Source organism: Thalassophryne amazonica, chromosome 13 (assembly GCF_902500255.1).
Source record: "Thalassophryne amazonica chromosome 13, fThaAma1.1, whole genome shotgun sequence".
Classification (NCBI taxonomy): Eukaryota; Metazoa; Chordata; class Actinopteri; order Batrachoidiformes; family Batrachoididae; genus Thalassophryne; species Thalassophryne amazonica.
Genome location: NC_047115.1, coordinates 30,744,332 through 30,750,490, shown reverse-complemented (window position 1 = coordinate 30,750,490; position 6,159 = coordinate 30,744,332).

Below are 6,159 nucleotides of genomic sequence, written 5' to 3'. Positions count from 1 at the left end.
CGTCTGATACAAATGACTTTTTTGGTTCTTTATCCGACTCTTACTTCTTTTTCAATCTGTCTTACATTTCTCCACAAAATATAAAACACACAATCCAGAACTAATTCTTAAATCCTATGCAGCTTTCATGTCTATGTCTTCTGTTGGCACACCGTTTGCCATTGTGTCTATTAAGGCGTGTAATTCTGAGCTGTTTGATAATGTGCAGACAGTCTGGTCCACATTTCTAGTCTTGCTTTCGCTTCTTGTTTCTTCATCCTCTGAACAGATGTCTTTATACTCTGCTAAGCAATGAGCCTTTAGACTGAAAATCCTAGTTATGTACCAAGATAGATAGATGGATAGAACAACTCAAAACAAATAAATGCTGTCATTGTGTAACTCCATATTAAAAGTGAAGATAATGAATGAACCTTGATGCAACAACATTGTTTTACAAATGTAATATCCCACATACGTGTCCGGCACCCACTGCATGGTTAATGGGCGGAGATGCCACACATGTCTGAATCCACCACATAATCATCCTGCTCCTGGTCCTGGATTGCAACCACCCAGGTATACAACCGGCTCATCAAATTCAGTTTGTGGATGCTGGATTGATGATGGCTTAGGATGAGGTGTGGCTGTCATGTAGACAGACAGATCATTTTTGCACAGAAAAAGTAACAGTTTTTCACTCTGATTTATTGCTTGAGTGTTTAACAGTGGAAATGTTGGAATTTGAAACATTCAAATAATACGACCATACAGTGCATCCAGAAACTATTCACAGCACCTTTTCACAAATGTTATGTTACCTTATTCCAAAATGGAGTAAATTCATTTTGTCCCTCAAAGAATTTTTTCCCCAGATTTTTGCAAATTTATTACAATAAAAATCTAAAAAAAAAAAAAAAAAAAAAAAAAAAAAAAAAAAAAAATCACATGGACATAGTATTCAATTCAGTTAAATTCAGTTGACTGGACATGATTTGGAAAGGCACACATCTGTCTACCTATAAGGTCCTACAGTTGACAGAACATGTCAGAGCACAAACCAAGCATCAAGTCAAAAGAATTGTCTGTAGACCTCTGAGACAGGATTGTCTCAATAGGGAGGGGTGTTATTTCAAAAAATTTGGAAATCTATAAATGTTTGCATAGAAAATGGAAATATACACAGAATAAACCATATTTTGGGCCATTTGTCCCAAACACCCATATGGACGGAGCGTTTGAAAATTTCAAGTAACGCGTGTGTCGTATATGTGCTGTTGATGTAGAAAACCACTCTGTTGCTTATAATTAGTTCATTGTCGCCATGTCATTCTTTACATGTGATGATTATACTCAACTGATGTTCCTGAAATAAAAACTACATAGATTTTGTTTGTTACAATTGATCGTAACAAATGTACTGAAATTAGTTTTTTGTCAATTACTCTTAAAAAACACCAGCTAGGCTTATTGTTACTATAGAAGTTGAATATAACCTTGGGGTCAAACAACATTTGGAGCCAAATTTCAAGTCTCTAGGTGACATTTTCATCGATATGTTTTTGTTATGTTTCAGACGCGGTCGGAGCACCGACCCAGCGTTTGAAAGGACCCAGCATAAAATAAGCAGAGCACGGTTCAAAGGATAACAGAATTTAATAAACATAACAGTGAGATGCAGTGCTAAACAACTAAAAAAGTCTGCGGTCTGGTGAGGTGGAAACACGGCGCGCTCTTAACAGCGCAAACAGTCCGGAGCCACAGCAGTTCGGACCCAGGGACCCTGCCGACACCCCCCAGGTGGCCGCGACAAACCGAGTCTGTGAAGAAAGAAAACATGAGGTGAGTCCAACTCCACACAGAGAGACACAACTCAAAGGTGCACGCAATCAGCAAACACTTCCTGGCTTAAATCTATACATCAGCTTCTCACCCTGCAGGCACGGAACAACTCAGTTCAAATCTCCACTGCAGCAGAAGCTGATTAGACAATTAGCATAACGTGACAGCTCAATAACACAAGGTGTGAGGGACACCAAATCCACTGTCATTACTTCATAAAAGTCACCAAAACCAAATTACCTCAGGAAGTGTGCTGAAGAGAGTGAGACCTCACCCAATCCTCCTTCACAGACTGTGGCGTCAAACCTGGAGCGGTCTCTGCATCCGTGATGGTGAGATTGTTCTCCTGACGTCGATCTCACACGTCTGCTCACAAGGTCGAGTCTCTGGCAATCACACACTGTGCATTCAAGGTTTAAATGCAGCAATCTCTGATTAAGACAAAATACACCACAGCTGTGAGTCCTGATGACCTGCATGTGAAAACAAGCCTCAGGTGTTCAGGGTGAGGTCCTAATGCTCAGCCACTCAGTCCTGAATGCATACCACCTGGTGGGAGAAACAGAAAACAAAAACCAAGCCAGCCAAACACCCCAGCCCACAACAGTTTTTGCGATTTTTGAACCTGATGTCTTCACTGGCTCCGTCCATGTGGGTTTTTGGAACCAAATGACCCCTAAATTTATCCTGCCATGGTTTATTCTGTGTATATTTCCATATTCCATGCAAACATTTATAGATTTCCAAATTTTTTTAAATAACACCCCTCCCTAGTCTCAAGGCATACGATAAATCTGGGGAAGGGTAGAGAAACATTTCTGCTGTTTTCTAAAACGTGCACACATGCACAGGTCTCAATCAAAGTACAGCGTACGCATGTTCTATGAATTCAAGAGCTCAATTAAAGGAAAGTGTGCACGTTTTATTAATTCAGTGGCTCAATTAAAGGAAAAAGTGCTCACAAATTATCATGACCAGAAAAAAATATCATTTTTCGTGATCTCCCCTGGGTTCTGTATCTTCCTTCTCTATCTTTTTATATCTAGGCGGTGATGGAAAAAAATAGCAGTCTTGCAAAAATGATGATGCCGAATTTTCTGAGAGCTATTTTCTATTTTCAAAAATTTACTGCCATCTTTACACTGTTGTATCTCATTTTCTATTATTTTGTTGTCGTGGTACATTATCTCTGCACAACAGCAACAACTGTAAGATATGAAGCCTTATGTGTGTTGTTTGTCATGAAAGGTTTTCTTATGACCCTTGAGCTAATATCGATTAATAGGTATATGTCTACATGTCACACAGAGCACAACCTAGATCAGTTGGCATGTCTCTTGTCTGGCACAAGGAAGAATTTAGATAGGGAAGCCTGTGACATATGTAACATGAGTCTATAACAAACCATTTTAGACCAAACTTTGCTTCAACCAGGGTTGTTTCTACATACGCAGATAAAAGACACTTCAGAGGATTTTTCATTACATAGAACTGCAAACAGAAGACAGAAACTAATCATGCACATTAAGACCCCTTTAAGGTTTTACAAACGTATCAATTCTCTTCTATGTTGCAGTGTAACTTCAAGTGTTTTGTTTTTTCAGCTTAGCACAGCCAGTGGGCTAGATGTCACCATGTGCAGTGAGTCAGTCAGTCAGTCATTCAGTCATGCGACATTTCACTTGTGAGCAAGATGACTGGCTTGATTGTCACCAAACTTGGTCTATGCATTACAGATCATGACATCAAGAAGCCAACTGATTTTGGGTTCAGTAACTTCGTTTTTAACTGCCCAATTGTCAACAAACTTGGTACACAGTAAATTTTCCTGAGTAAAATTTACTCTGCCGGGAAAATATTTGGTCACAGTCTAAATAGAGTAAAATACCCTCTATTATAGAGTGAAATCAGCTCTACAGTCATGTAAAATCAAGTGTTTCTACTCCAGTAAGAGTTGATTTAGCACTGTGATAGAGTACATTTAACTCTGTTTGGACTGGGACCAAATGTTATCCCAGCAGAGTAAATTTTACTCTGCAAAATTTACTGTGTACACATGTTAGGTATATTGACCCAAGAAGACTATTGCTTTGGGGCCAAAAGCTCAAAGTTCAAGGTCACTGGAGTGTACTTTGTAAAACTCTTGAGTGCAATAACTTCTTTCCTAATTCCCTGATTGCCACCAAACTTGGTATGTTGTTAGGCATGGTGACCCCAATAAACCTGTCGATTTTAAGATCAAAACATCAAGGGTCAAAATCACTGAAGTGTACTTTGTAAAAGCCTTCTACTGAAATGTGTCACTTGTCAATGATTAGCTTGTCAATGTTTGCCTAAGATGCTGTGGATTATGGCAGAGTAGACTATGTGCTTGCTTTTTTTTTTTCTTCAAAAATGTTTTTGTGCAAATTTACTCAGATATTTTGAACATAAAAAAAAAAAAAAAAAAGCAGAAGCCAAAAACCTGAGGAACTTTAACTGATTTACAGTTACTTTAGTAAATAGTAAGACCATTCAGCTGTTCCCTTGTTTGCACTCAGGGTCACCACAGCAGATCCAAAGTGGATCTGCATGTTGATTTGACACAGGTTTTATGCCGGATGCCCTTCCTGATGCAACTCCACATGACATGGAGAGCTGTGGCAGGGGTGGGGTTTGTTCCAGAAACCTTCCCCTCTGAAACCAACCACCTTCTGACACTTTAGTATTTCTGTAAAATATACGCAGCAACAAACTGCTGCCACATGATATTAATATCACAGTGTCATTTTCAGTGGCATTTCCTGAAGTGAAAACAGTTAAAATCTTTTTCTTACCCCAACATGCCTAAAACACTACACACGATTGAAATTATATTAAAAAAAAAAAAAAAGATCATGCGAGCTGTAACTGAGGAAGCTTTTGTGCAGCGTTCCTCTTGATTGTGTCCACAGCCATGACACATCTGTCTTTGCTCACGCTGTATAGCTGACATCATCTCCATGCAAAACCATGCGCCCCCTCCCCCTGTCCCCCCAGCACAGGCCCTGCAGACACATTGACATCATGCAGGCGGAGGAGTAAATAAATCAAAATCAACAACAGGCATCTGTTTAAAAGAACTGACAGAGTCCAGGATGCAGGCCCAAAGCAGTCACTCTGTCCAACAAAGGTCAGTGGAAAATAGGAATAATAATACTGTCCTCCGACATGAGACCAAATTCTAGACCGTATGTTTGTGGTTGTGTTTTACCTTGTTAGAGATAAATCACACTAATAAGACTCAGGCCTAATCACCAAGGTTGCAGATATGAAATGACTGAGGTTTTGTATTCTGTTGTTAAGGCAACCATTCAAATTGGCCTTTGAATCCTCAGAATCCCACAGCAAGCTACTGACCAAAACCAGCAGGTCCAATGAACACATGTAGAAAAAAACAAACCCCTGTTCTCATCAATGAAATTGCAAGCTATTTTAATTTCTGTAGCATCATTTTCCTCAAACCAACCAGATGAGCAAGTCAGGTCAGGTCTGGTCTGGTCTGGTGTATGGTGCTGTACATTGTTGCACTATGGAACCTCACTGGGTCCTGATTGGCAAACAATCAGGCATACCACAAATCCATCCTGACTGCCTGATAGTAGACATGTATGTACTATAACCAGGCGATAAGTGGCCATCTCCTTGGCAACTTCCAGTTGCTTGAATGCTTCAGTGTGCAGCCATAATGTCATAGCTGGTGTTCCTCCATCCATCCATTTTCTTCCGCTTTATCTGGAGTCGGGTCACGGGGCAGCAGCTCAAGCAAAGCCGCCCAGACCTCCTGATCCACACACATCTCCCCCAGCTCCTCCGGGGGAACCCCAAGGCGTTCCCAAGCCAGCCGAGAGATGTAGTCCCTCCAACGTGTCCTGGGTCTTCCCCGGGGCCTCCTCCCAATGGGACGTGCCCGGAACACCTCTCCAGCGAGGCGTCCAGGGGGCATCCGGAAAAGATGCCCGAGCCACCTCAACTGACTCCTTTCGACGTGGAGGAGCAGCGGCTCGACTCCGAGCTCCTCCCGAGTGACCGAGCTCCTCACCCTATCTCTAAGGGAGCGCCCAGCCACCCTGCAGAGGAAACTCATCTCAGCCGCTTGTACTCGCGATCTCGTTCTTTCAGTCATGAGCCAAATCTCATGACCAAAGGTGAGGATCAGAACGTAGATCGATCGGTAAATCAAGAGCTTTGCCCCCCTACTCAGCTCTCTCTTCACCACGACGGTCCGATACAGTGACTGCATCACTGCAGATGCTGCACCGATCCATCTGTCGATCTCACGCTCCATCCGTCCCTCACTCGTGAACAAGACCCCAAGAT